The sequence below is a fragment of the Marmota monax genome, unplaced genomic scaffold (genome assembly GCF_021218885.2).
Source record: "Marmota monax isolate L192 unplaced genomic scaffold, Marmota_monax_Labrador192_F-V1.1 WCK01_AAM20220418_F8-fsc00119, whole genome shotgun sequence".
In the NCBI taxonomy this organism is placed as follows: Eukaryota; Metazoa; Chordata; class Mammalia; order Rodentia; family Sciuridae; genus Marmota; species Marmota monax.
In genome coordinates, this window is record NW_026694771.1 from 4,225,598 (window position 1) to 4,248,640 (window position 23,043).

The 23,043-nt window shown below is 38.1% G+C and overlaps 1 protein-coding gene and 1 long non-coding RNA gene across 3 annotated transcripts in view; one reads left to right on the forward strand and one right to left on the reverse strand.

The window, feature by feature from the left end:
- Positions 1-4,693: 4,693 nt before the first annotated feature.
- Positions 4,694-9,331, reverse strand: LOC131423430 (uncharacterized). Its single transcript, XR_009225023.1, has 2 exons — positions 8,828-9,331; positions 4,694-7,527 (listed from the first exon to the last, which is right to left on the reverse strand). It is a non-coding gene; the product is annotated as an uncharacterized LOC131423430 (long non-coding RNA).
- Positions 9,332-9,397: 66 nt separating this feature from the next.
- The window catches only part of Usf3 (upstream transcription factor family member 3), a 48,708-nt gene continuing 35,062 nt past the window's right edge, over positions 9,398-23,043 (forward strand). The window contains exons 1-2 of one of the 2 annotated variants that reach the window (XM_046425161.2): positions 9,398-9,664; positions 11,538-11,613. The gene's annotated coding sequence lies outside the window, so the exon portion shown is untranslated. The remainder of the gene's footprint in view (positions 9,665-11,537; positions 11,614-23,043) is intronic. The other variant, XM_046425160.2, reaches the window with a different exon arrangement.

Here is a 23,043-nt window from a genome sequence, read left to right on the forward strand (position 1 = left end):
CACTGGGTTCAGTTCTCAGCACCACATATAAATAAAGGTCCATCAACAACTAATAAAAAAAAAATACCACATTTGTGATGGAAGCTTAAATCCAACATTTAGGAAGATATCCTACTGTCCACAAAACATTTATTTAGAGTCCACAAAAATTCAAGACATCTGCCAGGCGCGGTGGTGTGCACCTGTAATCCAAGTGGCTTAGGAGGCTGATAGGAGGATCGTGAGTTCAAAGCCAGCCTTAGCAACAGTGAGGTGCTAAGCAACCTCTAAATAAAATACAAAATAGGGCTGGGGATGTAGCTCAGTGGTCGCGTGCCCCTGAGTTCAATCCCTGGTACTAAAAAAATAAAATTCAAGACATCTGAACTCATAAGGGATTTAAGTGGAAATTAAGGATGTGTTAAATGGCTGTAGAGTCAACAGGTTATCTGATTAACAGATTTTTTTCCTTTGGCCAAATTTCTGAACCTCATGTAGTTAGCTCATCTTTGAAAAGTCATTGACAATATCAAAAGTGCTCTGAAGATTTAAACATCTTGAATTTTATCACTGGCAGTCTACCCTAAAGCATAGTAAAACTGTCAAGATTCTGTATATGTATTATTTCCACAAATTTTCTGGGCACCTGTTCTTCTAAATTCTGGGTCTACAGTTAGCAAGGCAGTACTTGGCCTCTTTTAAGGTAAGTAAAATTCTATTTTAAGTAGAATTCATGTGACAGCCTTCCTTTACTAAAGTGAAAATCAGTTCCCTCAAAGGTCTTGATTTTACTTTTAACTTTGAAAAGAACTTGACGGAAAGAAATATTCCCTACATTGATAGGTTTTTCTCTTACCATTGGTTCAAGTATAAACAAAAAGACTTAATGATCACAGATTAGCTTAAATCTGGTGATTTAGCTTGAGATCATGTCAGACAAATTAGGATTGATTTCCTACATAATTTGACACTTTATCTCAGGATCCAAATGCCTCATTAGGTCTTTCCTTCATTTTGGTTTCTGATTAACACAGACTTCTCCTCCAGTTCTAGGAATTCCTTTCTTTTATTTATTTTACATATAAGCTGAGTTGTATGGCTCCTGATTATATTTGCCTGTGCAAGTGACATCATACTTTGTCTTATTTACTATGTGATAGTTTAAACACTTGAATTCAAGTGTAACTTCCCCAACTATTCAGCACTTACTAGCCTCTCCATCCCCCACCACTTTTTCCCCCTAATCTTGGTTTACATAAAATTATCTAGTGTCTCCAAGTCAAAATTCTGCCTATAATATGTACTCGGGAACAAATTAGTGTCCTAGAATATCACAGGTCCTCAAGTTTTTTGTTGTTGTTTTGTTTTGTTTTTAAGTGCTTGTAATTTACAGGGTTAGTATCCAGACTTACAGGATCCCACAAGCATCAGGCACTGACATGAAATAAAAAAAAAAAGGGTGTATGAACCTGCCCTGGTATTGCCTAGTAGAATGGTAGTAAACATTTATTTTTCAATTGTCATGAGAGACTGTTGAGATGGAAGGCATATTTTTTACAGAGTTTTGGAGAAAACAATTTTGAGTCAATACAAACAATAGTTAACAATGTCATTCTTTTTGCATTTTTTTTTTCCCAATTTGTTTCCTCTGACAGGTTACAAGACAGTCTGAATTTGTTGTTGGTTTTTGTTTTGGTACTGGGGGTTGAATTTTACCACTGAACTACATCCCCACGCCCTTTTATATTTTATTTTGAAACAGGGTCTTTATAAGTTGCTGAAGCTATCTTTGAACTAGTAATCGTTTCTCAGCTTCCCAAATTGCTGGGATTACAGGCATGTGCTATAATTCCTTGTTTGCTTGAGTTTTAAGAGTGAAGGGGTGTCTTTTTTTTTTTACACAACAACATTCATTGCCAACCAAATGAATTTAATAAAGCTTAACGGAAATATCAGGAACTTTCTACCAATTAGAAACTGGAAAACACCCATTCACACTGATCACAAAGGAAATAACTCAGTAAAAACAGCTTTCACAAAGCACAAAGTTTCTTTGGTACTTAAAAAGGAAGATGTACTGAATGAGTTAATGGAAGAGATGTCTTATTCATGGATATAAAGGGTATAAATTGTCTATAAAATGTCTGCAAAACATTGAAATTTAACACAATTCTAACAGGCATACTCAACCAGGAAACTGATAATTAAGTTTAGATCACTGTCACGAGAAATGTTGTTGAGTAAAATATTTCCATTGAGATATCATAAGGCCATAGCAAAGAAGTGTCTTATAACTGGTGTGAGGTAACTAGTTAACAATGGCAAAAACAATTTAGGACCAAGGTAATTGATCAAACATCAAATACTAGGGGGAAAATATTAATCATTAATTTGTAAAGCTTTATAGTTGGGCTGTAATAAAAATCAGATTTAATAGAACTACAAACTATGTATTAAGAATGAAAGTTTTAGCTGGGCACAGTGGCACACACCTGTTATCCCAGTTGCACGGGAGACTGAGGCAGGAAGATCACAAGTTCAAAGCCAGCCTCAGCAAAGTCTAGGCGCCAAGCAACAGTGAAATCCTGCCTCTAAATAAAGTATAAAATAGGGCTAGGAGTGTGGCCCAGTGGTTGAGTGCAAAAAAAAAAAAAAAAATTATTATTTTTTTTTTGGTACATGTGGGAGGTCCTGGGCTTGATCCCCAGCACTGGAGAAAATGATGTTTTTGTAACTCAGGGTTTAAGAACTCATGCCCCCCCCACCCCCCAAAATCAATGAGATAATTGATAATGGAAATATGATTAAGGAAAAAATAATAAACAGGCAGTTTACAAAAATACTGCTTTGCTTTTGCTTAATGATGACAGTTTTAGGATATTTTTTATCCTGCCAGGCCTAACTACACTGCTTCGTGTTGGATTCATTATTTACAATCACACTTGAGACCTTATACTGTATTAGGCACTGTGATTGGTGCCATTTTACACTCTACTAAGAGCCTTGTATTATATACTTATAAATTTGCTAAGATTTTGGGGGTGTAGCTGAGTGATAGAGCACTTGTTCAGCATGTTCAAGGTCTTGGATTCAGTCCCCAGTACTGCAAGATAAATATTAAAGTTTGCTAAGAGGGTAACCTTTTGTAAGTGTTCCTGAAGACAGAAAAAAACTAGGAAATGGTGGATATATTATGACATTGTGGTGGTGGCTTCATAGATATGTACTTTCTCCAAATTCTTCAAGTTCTGTAATGTGTGTACAGCTTTTTGTAAGTCAATCATACCTCAATTAAATCCTTTTATTTTTTAAGCGTTGACCAATTAGACCAAATCATGGGCCATAATGTAAGCCACAATACATTTACAAAGGTTGATACTATATCTGCAATATCTCTATATAAATATTTAGAAATTAAACATACTTTTAAATAACTCATGTCTTAAGAAGTCACCAGAAATTAGAAAATATTAAACAAGGAAAATTAAAAGTATATCAAAAGCTGCAGGATGCAGTTGTAAAAGTGTTTGAAGGATAATGTATATTGGATGTATGCATGTAAAAAGAAGATCTTGAATCAAGGACCTAAGTTTAAATTTTAAGAAACTAAGAAAGGCTTAGTGCAATGGCACACACAGATTACCAAGATTAGAATGAAAGAAGAGACTCACTATAGAACTTAAAATAAAAGATTAATAAAAGAATATTACAAACAACTCATCCATTAAATTTAACAACTTAGATGAAATAATTACTAAACTCAAGAATGTCTGACAGTTCTGCAAAAGGTTAAATAGTGAGATAGGATACAAAAATTTCACTCCTCAGTATATATGCCAGAGAAATGGAAGACATACCTACACACAAAAGCATATCTGAATGTTCATCACAGTGTAATTCATAATAGCTACTGTGGAAATGACCCAAAAGTCAAACTGATGGATAAATAAAATGTGTCATACCCATACAATGTAATATTATTCAGCCATAATGGGTGAGTTGTTTAATATGTGAATTATATTTTAATAAGTCTGTTTTCAAAAGAAATAGAAAATGTTAGCCTTACATAAATGAAGGAAACAGAATTTGTAGCTAAAAACCTCATCACAAAAATCCAGGCCCAAATGGCTTCATTTGTGAAACATCAAATGTGGAAGAAATAATATCAACTTTACATAGTCTTTTCAAGGGAATAAAAATAGTTTGGCCCAACCTTTTTTATGAGAACAGCAGCACTACACTTATATTCAAAGTAAATTTTATAAGAAAAGTATAAATCAGTAAATATGAATAAAGACAGAATAATTGTTTTAAGAAAAATATTAACAAGTTTTAGCTAACAATATATTGACAGGACAAATCATTTTCAAATAGGATTAATCCCAGGAGTGAAAAGCTGGTTTTTAACAATTGAAAATCATTGTGATTCATCACATTAACATTAATTTTTCCTGAAAGGAAAAAATGATTTTCTGGATACGGGAAAAATTATTTGGCAAAATTCAACACCCATTCATGACAAATTTTGAACAATTTAGAAATGAACGGGTTATCTATAAAAGCCTAAGAGCTACCGTCATACTGGTGAAGACTATTTTACTCCTAAAATTGGGAGGAAAACAAGAATAGGTGCTCTTTCACTTCTGACACAATTTTGTCCCTGGATGCCCTACCCAGTCCAATAAGAAAATAAATAAATAAATATAAGCATCAATGAAGAAAGTAAAATATTTTTTACTTGTAGAAGACATAATTAAGTTAAAAAATGCTAGGTTTTGTTTTTTAAACTAGGGATTGGTCCCGGTGGCATTTCACCATTAAGCTATGTCTCCAGCCATTTTTCATTTTTTATTTTGAGAATGGGTTTCAGGCTTAGAGCCTCACTAAGTTGCTGAGGTCAGCCTTGAACTTGTGATCCTCCTGTCTCAGCCTCCCAAGTCACTGGGATTCAATATATCCTTAAAGAAAAGAAAAGGAAAAAAAAGGTATTAAGAGTATTAGAGCACTGGGAATATGGCTCAGTTGCCTAGCATGCCAGAGGCCCTGGGTGTGGTTCCCACAACCTGAAAAAAGAGAAAAGAAAACACTGAAATGGAGAGAAATAACATGTTCATTGAACTAAAGACAATTACTGAATTGTCAATTCTCCCCAAATTGACTTATAGATCCTGGTCAAAATTTCATTTTTTTTTAAGTTTTATAAGCATAAGTCTATATGGGGATGCAAAGGCTTTAAAATAGTTAATACAATTTTAAAAGAAGAAAATTGCAGGCCTCATACTACTTGACTTCAAAACATAAAACCACATAAAGACAATCTGGTGCTGAATGTGGTAACCAGGTACTAGGGAGGCTGAGGTAGGAGGATCACAAGTTTGAGGCCAGCCTCAGAAACTTACCAGGACCCTGTCTCAAAAAATAAAAGGGGTTGGGGATGTAGCTCAGAAGAGCACCTCTGGGTTTAATCCCCAGTATACCCAAACAAAACAACATGTGGTCACTTGATTTCTTTTCAAAGTACAATTACAAATTTCAGTGGCTAAGTATAGTCTATACAATAATTAGTGCTGAAAAATTGGAGTTCCCAATACCAAAATATGAACTTTAATCCATACCAACACAATATACAAAAACTCATTTTAAATGTACCTTTGCAAGGTGCAGTGGCACATGCCTGTAATCCTAACTACTTGGAAGGTGGAGGCAGAGGAATGCTTAGCCCATGAGTTTGAGATCAGCCTGGATAACACAGTAAAATCCAATCTCAAAAACCAACCAAACAAAAATCCATAAAATGCACCATGTGTCTAAATGAAAACATAAAGCTTAAAAAAAAAAAAAAAAAAAACTTAGACCCAGTGAAGAGGGTAAATTTTGAACACTTCACCAAAGATGTAGAAATAGTTACTAAGTACATGAAAAGATGCAGCATCATTGTTCAATAGAGAAAGTTGCTTAAAATCACAATGAAATACCACTATGTGCCTATTCAACTTGCTAAAATTTTAAAAATCGGTCATATCAAGTGTTCACAAGGATATAGAACAATTCAAATTCTCATACACTTCTGGTGGTAATATAAAATGGTCAAACTTTGAGCAGCAGTTTTTTAAAAAGGTGAACACATCTACCATATAATTCCAACTATTTCACTGGACAGTTACCCAAATGCTATACAAAGTAAATGAAAGCAAATATGTGTGCCAAGATTTTACCAAGATGTTCATGGCACCTTTATTTGTAATAGTTAAACACTGGAAACAATTCCACTGTCCACAAACAGTGGAGAGATACATCAACATTTATTTGATACATCCACACAATGAAAGGCTTCAGCATGTAAAGCTAATACGTTATTGACGCATACAATAAAATGATATTTTTTTTTTTTTGGTGCTGGGGATCAAACACAAGGCTGAATGAATCTCTCAAAAGTTATGTTGAATGAAAGAAGATGGTGTTACTGCATGACTTCATTTGTTTAAAATTCTAGAAAACAAAAATAATTTATTGTGACAGCAGATTAGTGTTTGCTGGGGAACTGACAACACTGCCTAATGAAAGGAAGAGGAAGGAATTAACTTTACATGAGGAAATGGGGGTAGGAGGAGTGGATATGTTCATTTTTTATTTTAGAGATGTTTTCACAGGTGTGTGTCAAAATTCATCACTTTAAATTGTTCATTTTAAATATGTTCTGTTAATTGTGGGTCCATCGTATCTTAATAAAGCTATTTTGGTTTTGTTTTCAAGGGCATTTCACAACCTGGGTGAAAATATTTGTATAAAGTATCTGAGAAAGGACTTGTATCCAGAACACATAAAGACATTTGAAGTCAATTATGAAACAAGCATCCCTGGTTTAAAATGGGCTAATGGTTACTAGAGATATGAAAAACTAAAATCACAATGAGATATCACTTCATACACTATAATGGCTGGCATTAAAAAAGACTGACAATATCAAATGTTGATGGTGATGTAGACTATCAAACCTTCATATATTGCTGTTGAGCATGTGGAATAAGTAACAGGAGCACTTTGGGAAAGTTTGGCGATTCCTTCGGAAAACAGGGAAGTGGATTTAAGAATTCCCCCTCCTTTTCGGAAAGCAGAAGTTGGGCTTCTAAAAAGAAAACCCAATCCAATTCACTCTCTGACACAGGAGAGTTAAAAGCAAGCCACACAACGTTGACGAGGGGGTCCAAGGAAGAACGTGAGGGCAAGTGAAGAAGGGAAGATGAAGGAGGCAAGAAAAAGTGAAAGAGGCAGGCAAAGGTCATCTGGTGTGAACTTGGCTGCCCGGCCAGGGCGCAGGGCAAGCTCCCAACCAACCTGGCACCGCTAGCGCTGCGAGGACGACTGGCAGAAGAGGGCTATGGGCACCTCCAATGCTCGCATTGGGCCGGGCTCTGCACATAGGGGTCTCCAGGAAGGAGGCACATTTTACTCAGCCCTAATCTCTAGGAGCAAGGAGTGGATAAGTGGAGCTGAGAGAGGTGCCGTCCCTGTCCAGGCTGTCAGTGGCCCCCTCCGGCAGTTCATCTCCTAGGTAAAAAGAAATGTCATGAAATGAAGCTGGGGATGCAAGCGCTACCGTGTAAATCATGCAAATAATCTTTCAGCGCCATGGAAGGATCTCAAGGATGTAGGTGAAAATCAGATTCATTCTGTCCTTCACAAATGAACTTGACCTGGAGACAAAACAGTTTCACTTGACTACTGTATTTTCTTATCAGTATAGGTACTACTATAAGCTCATGCCAGCTAGCCTGAAAATGGGACGACGAATGGGTAAAGCTAATAAAAAAGATCTCTTGTTGGAAGCTGGACTTCAGTTAGGAAATGAAGATTAAATTAAAAAGCAAATATTCTGAACTTTATCAAACAGAAGCTACTGTTAGCTTCACTTCTAAATCCTATCAGAATGGTAATTAATATGTATTTTTTTAATGGTGTTTCAAACAACAACGACAAACATCCCACAAAACTCTTAAATCTTGCTTTCTGAATTAAGACTACTTGTGTGGTTTACTTTAGACACATTAACATTACACAATTTCATGGTGGTGTTATTGACATTACTATTATAGCTCTGAATCATAGGGTCTTTCTGATTGGCAGTTTGAATCTGGGAGTGCCAAATCCATTCAAAGGCTAAAAAATTTTCCAGATTCTATTGGTGCCATAGTTTTCTGGCAACCTTAATGGCCTGTTTCATCACAGCTTTTCAAACTGTTTTACAAACATAAGATGGGGAACTGTTTACCCTTTTTCTCAATGCAGTTCTCTTTCCTATGTAAAGAGACTCTAGAAATTCCCATTAAGCCATGCGCTGTGTGTACGTTCTGGAAGTTAACTAGTCCAGCTAAGGGACATCTAAGATCAGAGACATTTCACAAATCTAGTTGTGGAAGAGCCCAGAAATATTTCAACGCCACGTGGTGGTGGACACCTGTTTCAGGACGAGAGGGTTTATGAAATATGAAGCAAAACTAGGAAAAGGGAGTTGTGACCACGGTTCTAGGGTTCCAAATCCACCGTGTTGTTAGGGGTCCCTCACGTCTCCATTCCATATGGGCGGCCCTACACTTCCAGAAACAGGTCTAGTAACCTAAGCTTGGGTTTCCAAACTTCATCACTCAATGCCAACACTCTCTTGCCTCCGCTGGGAGATCCACAGGGCATTTCTGGAAATAACCATCTCTAGTTCACAGGAATCTTACGATGTTTCAGATACAAAACAACAGGAAATCACAGCCTACGAATTCAAGTAGTGTTAGGTCGACAAGGATCTTGCAGTGAAAGGGAAATCAGAGACCTCTGAATTGTCTTATTTTTCCCCCACCTTCTTATGGAGACAGCCTCTTTCCTTTCTTGCCTTCTATTTCACGAGGAGCTCTCTAATCATTTCGAAAGTTTTCCGTGCCCTCTTCCTCTTCATTTTCTCCACTTCCAAACTCCCATTGAAAGACATGAAAAGCAGAACAGAGACCAGGTCACAAAGAAGTTTCTTAAAACATCTTCTTTTCTGGGTTCTCAAGGCGTCCCCTTTAAGGAACCAGGCCCACCTCTTTCCCAATCACGTACTGGCTTTCCTTCTTGCCCATCACTCTACCTTTAAGAATATTTCCTGTTCCTTCAACCCAACTTGCACACCTCCGCCCCCCGGCTCTCCTCATTGGGCAGCCCGAGGCCCGTTCGCTCCTCGGTTTTTTTCCTCCACCTCCTGCCAGCTTCTAGCCCAGCGCAACGGCGTTCCTGCTTCTGATTGGCCACCATAGTAGCCTTCCCGGCTCCGGATTGGCGAGTTCCGTTACAGGGGCGGGAGCGAAGTGCACCCAGGGTAGGCTGTTCTGGTGCTGAGCGGCGGCCTCGGGAAGGGCGGGGAGGGGCGGGGGGGAGGGGGGCTGGGAAAGTTGAGGCCGCTCTGCCGCCGGGTCTCCGGCCTTGAGGGCTCGGGCTCGCAGCGGCGGCGGTGGCCGCAACAAGAGGCGGCGGGGGCGGGGGGAGAGGAGGGCCTGGGCCCGCGCTCCCCCAGCCCCGAAGGAGCAGGCGGCGGCCGCGGACACAGAGATTCGCTAGAGCGGTCAGACACCCCTGCTTTCCCCGCCTGGGATCATGACCCAGGCGGGGGTCGCCGCTGCTGCCGCCACTACTGCGGCTGAGACCACGCAGCCCGCGGGTAAGTGACTGCGGGAGGGGGCCGCTGACAGCCGGGGCGGGGCGCGGGGGCCGGGGCTGCGGGGGCGGCTCCGGGGGGCGGCTCCGGGCTCAGCTCCACCCACCCCCTTCTTTGCTCCCAGAGGCGAGGGCTGAGCAAAGTGTGCCTTGTTCCTGGGGACCCCTGTGTGCGGAGCCGGGCCCCGTGCGAGCGCTGGAGGTGCGCGCACCCCTCTTCAGCCAGTCTTCCTGGCGCTCTCGGTGCCAGGCTGGTTGCTGCGCCCCGGCCCACAGACGCGCGCTGGTCGAGAGAGGCCCCATGTGGTCCTGGGTGCATAAAGAGCCTGGCAGCCCGGTTCACACCGGATGGCCTTTGCCTGCCTCAGTCACCTTTTCTTGCCTTCTTCATCTCCCCTTCTTTCCTTGCCCTCAGACTTTCCTTTGGACCCCTCGTCAAATTCGTCGTATGGCTTGCTTTTTAACTCTCACCCCTATGTCCAAGAGTTAAGGCTTGCATTTTCTTTTTAGAAGCCTATCTATCTTTTGCTTTCCGAATAAGAGGGGTATAAGCAGATGATCAACTCTTCAATCTGTTTCTTTATTTCTCTAAGAAACACGAGGTTTCTGGGCCCTTGTTTAGGTTCACCAGTTTGTTGAGTTCTCTCCTACTCACTCTTCCAACCCAACCCACCCTTTTACGCTGTGTTATGGGTTTTTGTATTCATTTACTTTATCTGGAAATAAACGAATAATAAGCCCACATACCAAATCCTAACTGATGTGCAGATAACATTTCTGCCAAGCAGATACAGTGTACTAACACCGCACAAAGCAAGACAGTTTTGACCAACTTTTCAGGTAAAGGGATAGTAGAGGTTAGGAAAGGCAGCAGAATACAACATACACTAGTATGGCAGTAGGTAAAAAAGTGGATGTGTAACCGATGTGAGTCTGCATTATGTATATAGGGTAAAAATGGGAGTTCATAATCTGCTTTTCATAATCTGCTTGAATCAAATGTATGAAATATGATATGTCAAGAACTTTGTAATGTTTTGAACAACTAATAAAAAAAGAATATAGTTGCTTACTTATTTTTTTTTTTGAGAGAGAGAGAGGAGAGAGAGAGAGAGAGAGAGAGAGAGAGAGAGAGGAGAGAGAGAGAGAGAGAGAGAATTTTTAATATTCATTGTTTAGTTTTCGGCGGACACAACATCTTTGTTTGTATGTAGTGCTGAGGGTCGAACCGGGCTGCACGCATGCCAGGAGAGCGCGCTACCACTTGAGCCACATCCCCAGCCCTAGTTGCTTACTTATAAACAATGTCCAGATTTCTTGAGTGAAAATTATGGTGAGGAATAGTGACCCTGGAGCATTTCCCCACGTTTACTTTAAGCAAAAAGACTTGCTTTTTGAAAGATCAACAGGCTGTCACACTCTTTATCGTCTTGCCTTTTTCCTCCCCTTGTAGGACTCTAGTTTAATGTCTGAGTTGCTATGTAGGATACATGTGTTTCCTTTTATTTGAAGTGCTCTGAAAGTATTTGTTACAGAATAAGTAAAGTACATTGTAATCATTGGACTTCTGAAACCAGGAGTGATATAATGTTTCCAAGCACTGCAAGAATGAATACTTTATCTCACATTTTGCTGTAATCTAAGCAGTATGACTTTTGTATCCTTTGGTATTAGATTCTTTTTGTATTTGAGAGTTTTATAAAATTTGCACATGGGTGCAGCCTAGAACATTCCCAAATAAGAAAGCACTGCACTGCAGGGATGCAAAGGGAGCTTAGAATTGAAATCACAGAAGTGAATTTCTAAAGTTGCAGACCATACAGCCAGTGAACTAGCTGTCTATGAGAAACTGGTGGATTCTTTTTCTGTATTCATAGCTTTGCCTGTCAACCGGGGGAAGAAACATGAAGAAAACAGACTGTTTAACTTAGCTTAGAAGATAACTTTCAACAGGTAATCAGCCCAACACTGTCGTTTAAAAACAGTCTTAAGTCAAGCTTGAGTCTTAACCATATCTCACATATGTTATCTTTCTGTTGTCTATCCCAGTGGTTTTCAAACTACACCGCACATCACCTTGTGTGACTTTAAAATTTAAGACTCATGACATTTCCCCCCAGAAGTTACTCTTTTTTTCTTTTCTTTTCTTTCTTTTTTCTTTTTCTTTCCTTTCCTTTTCTTTCTTTCTTTCTTTCCTTTTCTTTTCTTTTCTTTTTTTTTTTTAAACCACCAGTGATTGAACCCAGGAGCACATAACCACTAGGCCAAATCCCCAGCCCTTTTTTTTTTTTTTTTGGAGGGGGGGGAGCTACTGGGGATTGAACTTGGGAGCACTCAACCATTGAGCCATATCCCCAACCCTTATTTTGTATGTTATTTAGAGGCAGGGTCTCACTGAATTGCTTAGTGCCTCACTGTTGTTGAAGCTGGCTTTTGAACTCATGATCCTCCTACCTTAGCCTCTGAGTTGCTGGGATTGTAGGCATGCACCACTATACCCAGCTCAGAGGTTACTTTTGACCTGGAGTAAAGGTTACTTTTGACCTTGAGCACATCTTTTAAAAATGTCCAGTGATTCTGTTCAACAGTACTAGGGCTGAAAATTCCCATACTTCTAGAATAATATACAAATTGCTAGGCAAATATTATAGTTTTTCTAATGCAGGTCTTCACTGTGTGCCCCTACTGTGTTCCATTGTGAACCTTTGGAACAACCTCAGTATGTGTGTGTGTGTGTGTACACACACACACACACACACACAATTGAGATTCCTGCTTTTGTTAACAACATTGCCATTATAAGGATATTGGTCCTTCTCTCTGTAATCTCCCTCCTCACCAGCAATAGTTTTGATTATACTTTTATGAAGGTTTTTCCAGACAGCTTAGTCTAGTTCTTAGTGATTGGCTCTCTTTAAATTTTCATAATACATATCATTTAAAAGATTCCCTTAGTGTGCAAGCATGGTATCGTTTAACTTCTTATGTATACATGTTTCATTAGGCTCCAACTTATCTTGATTAAGTCCCCAATGTTTCTCTCTGCATACCTTACTAATATTGAATTCATATGTAGATGTCAGTTATTTTCTTATATTTTACTAATTTATTCAGTAGGTTATTTTCTATTGCCCCTTAACAACTTGCATGTATTTCTCCATTAGCACTTATCACATTGTCATAAGTATGTGTTTATCTACTTTTTCCTCCAGATTTTTACCACTGCCCCCAACCCCAGTTCTTCCGCATTGGTGGATATATATGGTTTACATTATATTCTTAAATACAGTGCAGTGTGGAAGAGCTAGAACCCAACAAACATAGGTCTGTGTTCTTTACCTTTGTATTTTCAGGACCTAAAGTTGCACTTGTCATTAGCAGGCACTTAATAAAGTGTGTTAAATGAGTAAATGACTTCCAGGTTATATATTATTCAAACGTAACTTTATATATATTTAGCATAGGTTGAATTGGCATTACCTTTGCTATTAAATATGATGTTCTGTACTTCTACTATGGATTTACTAAGAATTAGTAGAGTGTAAGTAATTGTCTAAGTAATTACAGTTGTGACAGATCCCTTAAATATATAATCTTCTATCCAGTGTGCACAGACATATGCACCTTGAATCTTTTGCTCTGAGCTTGTTATCCATAAAATATTTGTGGAATTCTTGCTAAGAGAAAAGCTGTTAACTGTCCAATTGGATAATTTTTCTTTTTCTCATTAAATTTGCCATATGGGTACAATTGCAGTACTTCAGAAGGCCAGATCTTTTAATTAGATCAGTAGGACATGATAAGTTACTCCTATTAATGTGCTAATACTGCGTTTTTAATTCAGTTCATCAAGTATTTATTGAATACTTACCATGTGCCCAACACCATTAGGTGCTAAAGAGAATACAGAAGACATAAAATAGTAAACTTGACTCATAAGGTATTTTCAGACTTATTGGGAGAATTGGGGAATACTACATAAGATGCTAAATTAAACCTATGTACACAAGATCTATGATGTAATAATTATACTGAAAAATTAGCAAAGACTAGATATTCTTTCAAAGGACATTGATTACACTTAGTACTGAGTACTAAATGTTGAGAACACAAATATAATATATGTGATTTCTACCATTTAGAAGCTTATAGCTAATGGGGAAAACTAATTAGCATATAGAGTATATTTCATGTTAAAACTTTATGTCATGATGTTTGGAACTATGGAGAAGGGTAATCTAATCCAACTTCTAGGGATCAGAGAAAGTTTCAAAAGAGGACAGTAGAAGTTCCCATTAGAGAATCCATAGGGGCATTCAATTCAAAGGAACAGTACAAAAGCACGGAAATGAGAAAGACATTCCTTGATTAAGTACCTGCAGGTAGATTGATATCACTAGAAAGTGGAGTGTTAAAGGCGTAGACTTTGGAGTCATACAGATGTGGTTTACAAACTTTTGTTTCTGAGGGTCTGAGCCCTTGAAGATTTTGCCTTTTTGAAAAACTGTCATCTTCTGGTAACTTCACTGCTAGTCTTAGTACAAAGAGGTACCCTAAGATTCCTCCAGTTTCTATATGTGCTCTTTGTAATTTCCCTTTTATCTATTGGCTGGCTGCACGAGGAGACACAGATAGCCTTACTTCCCTATTAATGAAGCCATCTTGGGATTTCCTGGTGAAAGCATTCTCATATTAGCTATGAGAAGGGCCAGAGCGGGGAAAATTGTGAAGTAACTGTGAGAGATAACCACTTCTACCTCTGTACCACTTTGAGGACCAGTTCTTTTTGGTTGTGAACAATAGACATTGATTTGGCTAACTTAAGCTGAAAATGGGGACTTATGGGTACATACTGGATAAACTCAATGAAATGAAAGAAGGCAGAATACTGAAGTCTCAGGAATGTCTGAGAACAGAAGTTTCTGGGATCATGTTAGTCTGTGGGATTAACTTAGACCCAGCCAGCTTTCTTTTTTGTGTAAAAGTGTTATTGGTCAGCTACATTCCCACCCCTGAGGTGAGCCAGTATGAAGTTCCATCAGAACTCAGAGATGGAGCAGATAGCTCTCCAAAAGAAAAATGGGGTATTATTACCAGAAGGGCCAAACAACAGGTATTTCCTACAGACTCATTAGGTTTGGCATTGTAGTCTTTTGGTGATCTTGGTGTAAGCAGTTTTTAGAAATGAAAGTTAGATGACAGCTGGTTGAAGAGTAAATGGGAAATGAGGAAGAGGGAACAGTGAGTGTAAACTAGTTGTTTAAGAAGCCTGATGGTTGGGAGGAAAATAGAAAGGGAACACTTAGTTAGAAGTTCAGGGGGAAAAATAGTTTAGGCTTTTAAGTGGAAAAAAAATCAAATAAGGATCTATTTTAATGAAAAAACACTAAATAATATATGAGAGAAAAGAGATTATATAGCAAGTTTATCAAGTAGTTAGAGTTGAGTATAGAAAGGGTTTAGTGTTAGCTAGAAATCTGGGAAGGTTTTATAGATGAGGACAAACTTGCCCTGGACTTTAAATGGTTGGTGGGATTTGAGTAAGCAGAACAAAGTGGAAAGGGTATATCAATGAGAGAATAGCGTGAATTTGGCAAAAAAGTGAACTTGTTGATAAGGAGCATGGGGAAGAACCTATTTGAATTGGAGAGGAGGGAAGAGTTAACCCTGTTCCTCCATGTGTTATAACAGTACATAGGTGGAAGTGGATGGGTGAGACTGGTCAGTGAAGAAGACAGAGTTATAAAAACCAGGACCCACAGTTTGGATGTGATGCAGTTGTCAGTAGGAAATGGTACAGTTCTCTGTTGGTATCTATGGGGGATTTGTTTCAGGACTGCCCCCAACCAAAAGATAGGAAAATTCAAGGATGCTCAAGTCACATATAAACAATGTACTATATACATATAACCTATTACACATCCTCCTGTATGCTTCCAATCATCTCTGTTACTTATAATGCCTTTTATAATGTAGATAGAGTCACTCATTGCTTGATGATGGGATATGTTCTGAGAAATATGTCATTAGGTGATTTAATCATTGTGTGAACATCATAGAATGTACTTACACAGACCCACATTTGTAGCCTGTTTTCTTAGGCTGCAAACTTGTACACTGCTGAATGCTATAGGCAATTATAACAATGATAAATATTTGTCTAAACATATCTAAACATAGAAAAGTTACAGTATAAATACAAGGCAACGGAAATTTTTAGTCCCAGTATGATCTGGACCGCCATTGTATTTGTGAGCTATTATTGATCAAAACATCATTATTCAGTGCATGGTTAATATTGTATTGTTTGGGGGATAAGAAAAACAGACACCTCCCCCTCAATATTTTTTTGTCTGAGATTAGTTGAATTCATTGATGTGGAATTGTTGGTTAAAGTTTGGTGTCACTGATTAAAATTGAGCATTTGGAAGTAGATCTTTTAAGAGAAAACACAATTTCATGTGTTTCAGGCAGACCTGTTTATTTGTTTTGAAATGAAATGTTCCAAAGGGAATTTTGCCTAACAAAAGATTTGGAGCAAGATCAGAGTTGAAAAGTAGTTTTATTTTATAGAACCACCATATGAACCAGCTATCCCACAAGAACTAAATTCAGCATACTGTAATGATACAACCACCTCAATGTTTATAGAAGCACAATTCACAATAGTCAAGTTAGGGAGCTAACACAGATAAGTATCAACAGATGAATGGATAAAGAAAATGTGGTATATGTACACAATGGACTTTTACTCAACCATAAAGAAGAATGACATTATGGCATTTACTGGTAATAAATGGATGGAATTGGAGAAAATCATGCTAAGTGAAATAGAATGAGAAAGTCAGAGACTGGAATGTTTTCTCTCATATGCAGAAGCTAGAGCAAAATAAGGAAAAAATGGGGGGTAGGTAGGGAGCAGATACCATAAAAATAAAGGGGAGATCAGTGGAGGAGAAATAGAGGATTCGGGGGAGGAAGAGGGAAAGGGAGGAACTGCAAATGAAACTGACATAATTATGCTATGTACATATACATGAATACATCACAGTGAATTATCCCTTTTTGTATATTTATAAGTACCAAAAGTCAGCCTCAGCAATGGTGAGGCACTAAGCAACTCAGTGAGACCCTGTCTTTAAATAAAAAATACAAAATAGGGCTGGGGATGTGGCTCAGTGGTCCAGTGCCCTGAGATCAATTCCCAGGACTACCCCCCTTCCCCCAAAAAATGAGATTAAAAAGTAATTGTATTCAATGTTTATAGCAGCACAATTCACAATAGCTAAACTGTGGAGCCAACCTAGATGCCCTTCAGTGGATGAATGGATAAAAAAAATGTGGTATATATACACAATGGAATTTTACTCAGCAATAAAAGAGAATAAAATCATGGCATTTGCAGGTAAATGGATGGCGGAGAGAAGATAATGCTAAGTGAAGTTAGCCAATCTCCAAAAAACAAATGTGGAATGTTTTATCTGAATAAGGAGGCTGACTCATAGTGGGGTAGGGAGGGGGAACATGGGAAGAATAGATAAATTCTAGATAGGGAAGAAGGGAGGGAGGGAAAGGAAGGAGGCAGGGAATTAGCAAGGATGGTGGAATGTGATGGACATCATTATCCAAAGTACATGTATGAAGACATGAATTGCGTGTCAACCCACTTTATATGCAAACAAAGATATGAAAAATTGTGCTCTATATGTGTAATAAGAATTGTAATGCATTCTGCTGTCGTGTATTTAAAAAATAAAATCAATTAAAAAAAGTAATTTTATTATAAAATACAATGACCTTTACACAGAAAAAAGTGAAAACTTTTTAGGGAGAAAACAAACAAAAAAAAGAGCACTAAGACTGGGAACTCAAATGAGAAAGAAAAAGATTCATATTAAAGAAGAGGGTGCATAACTGGATAAGAAGATGACAAGCTAAGGAGAGAGTATTTCAAGGAAAGGGAGATATCAATAGCACAAATCATACCGAGAGAAGATTGAAAATAGACAAAAGATCTTTGGTGAAAAATAGTCCCTGTCCTCTAAGGAAGCAGTTTTGGTTTGTTGGAGCCTTTAAAAGGCATACTGTCATGGATTTAGGAGGCTAATGAAGAAAAGTCAGAAGTTTTTAAGGAGGAGTGGAATGAAATGGAGTGGTAGACAGTTTTTGTTTAATATGAGGAAAATCTTTGCATTTTGAAAGCAAAAAATATATGGATAAGGAGAAAATAAAGTGCTGAAGAAGAAAAAACAAGTATAGAGTCCCTGTTCATGGATCAAAGAGTTAGCTTTAGGAAGGTATGGACAGCTGAAAGAACAGATATTTAGATATAAACAGGGTTTCTTAGGGGAATCATAGGATCCAATTTAGGAATTCATACTAGATGATCTTCATCTTCTTTATCAGTTGGGGGAAAAGGAAGAAGAGCAACTAACATATTTAACACCTGCTATATACTAGGGTTGTTGCTAGATCCATTAAATATATTATTATGTGAACTCCTATTGGTCCTCTCAGGCTTGATGAGACTGTCCCACTTTTAAATGTGAGGCTGCTGAAGAATACTTACTTCAAAACCAAATAGTACATTTTTTCTTGAGTGTGACATTAAAGGCTATTCCCATCTCTTTATATCATTCATTGATGTGGAGTGAAGGATACATGATGGACTGACATTAGTTGTATTAATTACTACAGTGACTGTGCCTCAGAATCATTTTAGTGCTTTATTTTGTTTGTTTTTTTTAATTTTTGTTTAGTTTTTATATTTTCCAGGCTGGCCTTGACTCCAGGTTCAAGGGATTTTCTGCCTCAGTCTCCTGGAAAACTGGGACTATAGGTGCATGCCACTATGCCTGGCTCCATTTTAGGAGCTTTACAAAAATTCCTGCATGTTCCAACCCAGTCATTCATTCAGCAAATTCTTATTGAGTACCCACTATGTGTCTAGTATTGTTCTAGGCACTTAGAATACATCAGTGAATGAAACACACTCAAATGCCTGCCCTCAAGGACACTATCTGCAAACCAATCTCTGGAAGTAGATCTTAGTGATCCAATGATTAATCAGATTTTGGAACCATTACTCTAGGATTAAGTAATGAAAGATAGACACCGACTGCTGAATGACTTCTAATGGGTCTCTTCTGCACAGAGCGCTCAGTAACAGAAACGTTATTGGAAGATGATCCTAGGGGACTAGCATAAGATCCAGGAGTTAAACATGGAATTAACTATTATGGTTTAGACATGCAGTGTGCTTTAAAGGCTCTTATGTTTTTTTTTTTTCTATTTTACAATTTGATTTATTAAAATATTTTCGCAAATTAATTGATATCATTCTCTACTGTTTTCTTTTTTTTTTAATTGTTGGTTGTTCAAAACATTACATAGTTCTTGATATAACATCTTTCACACTTTGCTTCAAGTGGGTTATGAACTCCCATTTTTAGCCCATATACAGATTGCAGAATCACATCAATTACACATCCATTGATTTACATATTGCCATACTAGTGACTGTTGTGTTCTGCTACCTTTCCTATCCTCTACTTTCCCCCCTCCCCTCCCCTCCCCTCTTCTCTCTCTACCCCCTCTACTGACCTTCATTTCTCCCCCTTGTATTATTTTTCCCTTTCCCCTCATTTCCTCTTGTATGTTCTTTTGTATAACCCTGAGGTCTCCTTCCATTTCCATGCAATTTCCCTTTTCTCTCCCTTTCCCTCCCACCTCTCATCTCTGTTTAATGTTAATCTTCTTCTCATGCTCTTCGTCCCTACTCTGTTCCTAGTTACTCTCCTTATATCAAAGAAGACATTTGGCATTTGTTTTTTAGGGATTGGCTAGCTTCACTTAGCATAATCTGCTCTAGTGCCATCCATTTCCCTGCAAATTCTATGATTTTGTCATTTTTTAATGCAGAGTAATACTCCGTTGTGTATAAATGCCACATTTTTTAATCCATTCGTCTATTGAAGGGCATCTGGGTTGGTTCCACAGTCTTGCTATTGTGAATTGTGCTGCTATGAACATCGATGTAGCAGTGTCCCTGTAGCATGCTCTTTTTAGGTCTTTAGGGAATAGACCAAGAAGGGGAATAGCTGGGTCAAATGGTGGCTCCATTCCCAGCTTTCCAAGAAATCTCCATACTGCTTTCCAAATTGGCTGCACCAATTTGCAGTCCCACCAGCAATGTACAAGTGTACCCTTTTCCCCACATCCTCGCCAGCACTTGTTGTTGTTTGACTTCATAATGGCTGCCAATCTTACTGGAGTGAGATGGTATCTTAGGGTGGTTTTGATTTGCATTTCTCTGACTGCTAGAGATGGTGATCATTTTTTCATGTACTTGTTGATTGATTGTATGTCCTCCTCTGAGAAGTGTCTGTTCAGGTCCTTGGCCCATTTGTTGATTGGGTTGTTTGTTATCTTATTGTCTACTTTTTGGAGTTCTTTGTATACTCTGGATATTAGGGCTCTATCTGAAGTGTGAGGAGTAAAGATTTGTTCCTAGGATGTAGGCTCTCTATTTACCTCTCTTATTGTTTCTTTAGCTGAGAAAAAACTTTTTAGTTTGAGTAAGTCCCATTTGTTGATTCTAGTTATTAACTTTTGTGCTATGGGTGTTCTATTGAGGAATTTGGAGCCCAACCCCACAGTATGTAGATCGTAGCCAACTTTTTCTTCTATCAGACGGCGTGTCTCTGATTTGATATCAAGCTCCTTGATCCATTTTGAATTCACTTTTGTGCATGGCGAGAGAAAGGGATTCAGTTTCATTTTGTTGCATATGGATTTCCAGTTTTCCCAGCACCATTTGTTGAAGCTGCTATCCTTCCTCCATTGCATGCTTTTAGCCCCTTTATCAAATATAAGATAGTTGTAATTTTGTGGATTGGTTTCTGTGTCCTCTATTCTGTACCATTGGTCCACCCGCCTGTTTTGGTACCAGTACCATGCTGTTTTTGTTACTATTGCTCTGTAGTATAGTTTGAAGTCTGGTATCGCTATACCGTAAAGGCTCTTATGTTGAAGTCTTGGTCCTCAGTGCAGCTGTGTTCGTGGGTGAGGCCTTTGGAAGATTTGGGTAATAAGAGCTCCAGTCTTGTCCATGAATTAATCCATTTATGGACTCATAATTTGGGAGGTGGTGGAAACTTGGTAGGGGAGCTACTTTGGAGGAAGTAGGTCCTTGGGGTGTGTCCTTCCTTTGGCCATGGCCCCTTCCTCTCTTTTTCTTTTATCTACCATGGAGTAAGCAGCTTTGCTGCACCACCCACTTCCCACTCCCACCATGATATTCTGCCTCACCACAGGCCCAGAAACAATGGAGCCACATGAACATGGATCAAATCCTCTGAAACTATGAACTAAAATAAAATCTTTCCTCCTTTAAGTTGATTTTCTTCTGGCATTTTGTCACGGCGACAGAAAGCTTACTATCATAGTAATACTAGAGTCAGTTATACTACAAAGGAAGCTTATTAATGATCATAATAATACTTTATATTTAGGAATTTAGCTATATTAGTTATAGAGGTGCATTGTTTATTCACCAAACAGTTGAGTAATACAACTGTGCACACATTGTATTAGGCCCTTGAGATTCTAAGACAAAGTTGTCCTCTTCTAAAAGAACTTATATAATGAAAAATTCTAGTTAGGCCACAAAAAGTAAGAAAATAAGGATACACCATAATTTTGAAAAACTGGGAAGAGTATCATGTTCAGATCAGAAACTTTGAGGAATTTGTGAAAAACACAGAATGTAAATTCAGATTGATTGCAAAACTGTGCTGTGTGGAGAAATAGTCAACCTAATTCAGGCTTAAAGAGGAAAGATTTTCCCAGTACAATTCTGGTAAGCCCCAGAGCTCAAAGACTTCAAAATTCACAATGGTTTGAAGGTGGCCAAAAGCTACCAGGTAACATTAATTGCCATATTTGAGAACAGCTGTATCAGGGACTGCTAGAACATGCTTATATAGGTTGGGTTATCTCCAACATGGGCTTCAGGGCCAAAGAGAACACCAGGGTACCAGAGAGAACTGGTTGCTATTGTGAATGTGAATTTCTTTCCTTCAGAGGCATCTCATGGCTGCACACCTCTATTCTTATATGATACTTTTGATAGCCAGAACTCTTACACTCAGTATGCACCTTCATGGCAGGGAGGAATGATTTTCACACAAAAGTGAAGCAGTTGTGTAGTGGTAGGTGCACATAAAAATAACCTAGGGAGTTTGGCACATTGGTATACATCCTAATCCTAGCAACTTGGGAGGGTAAGGCAGAAGGATCACAAGTTGGAGGCCAGCCTGAACAACTTAGTGAGGCTCTGTCACAAAATAAAAATTTAAAAAGGCAGGGAATATAAATGTAACTCAGTGGTAGAGTACACCTGGATTCAATCCCCAGCACTGCAAATAAAAACAAAAAATTACCTAGGTATTTATTTATTTATTTATTTATTTAAAAGTGATTGTCATAGTGCAGCTAGAGTTGGGACCCACTGTGCTGGGAAAACCAATATTAGCCACCAATCTGATTAATTGAATTCAGAATCACAATATATTTAAGGAAAATCAACAGAATGAAAGAGACATCACACTGACCAAACAGAGGAGCCAGACTTTGAGAAAATAAATTGAATGTTTTAGACAAAAAAATAATTTTTTTGTTCAAAAATATCTTCAAAGATTTGAGAGAATATAATTTCCACAAAATAACAATGTGTGCTGTGAAAGAGAAATGAGAAAAAGAAAGTTTGGGGAAATTCAATCTGATTTTTGAGAAAAACTTAAAGTAGTAGGCTAAATGGCAGCATGGTTGTTAACAGATGACTAAATTAATGAACTAGAAAATCAAGTCAAGGAATTCTTACAAAATATGGTGCAAAAGGAAAAGAAGAAAATGATGCATTGTTGAGGCATGGTGTACAGATCCAGGAGGGGAATTAACATTCTAGTACTATATTCCAGACAATTTTAATAAGTCCCTGTGAGGTGAATGGAAGACGGTGGGTGATAGAGTATGTTGAAACTTTAGTAGTGGAAAGAGTGGAGACAATAAATACAGGTTTAATAGGGGAAAAAAGGTTTAAATTTTAATACATTTGGTTCTCTGTATCTGTAGGTTCTATATATAGAGATTTGACTAACTTTGAAAGTATTCAGAAAGGAATGGGAATGTAACTCAGTGGGAGAGCTCTTGCCTAGCACATGTGAGGCCCCACACATGCACGCGAGTACACACATACACACAAAAAAATAATCATAATTAAAAATAAAAAATAGAGAAACAAATTGTATCTCTAATGGACATGTTTTTCATTATTCTCTAAATGATAAAGAACAACTATTTACATAGCATTTACATTGGATT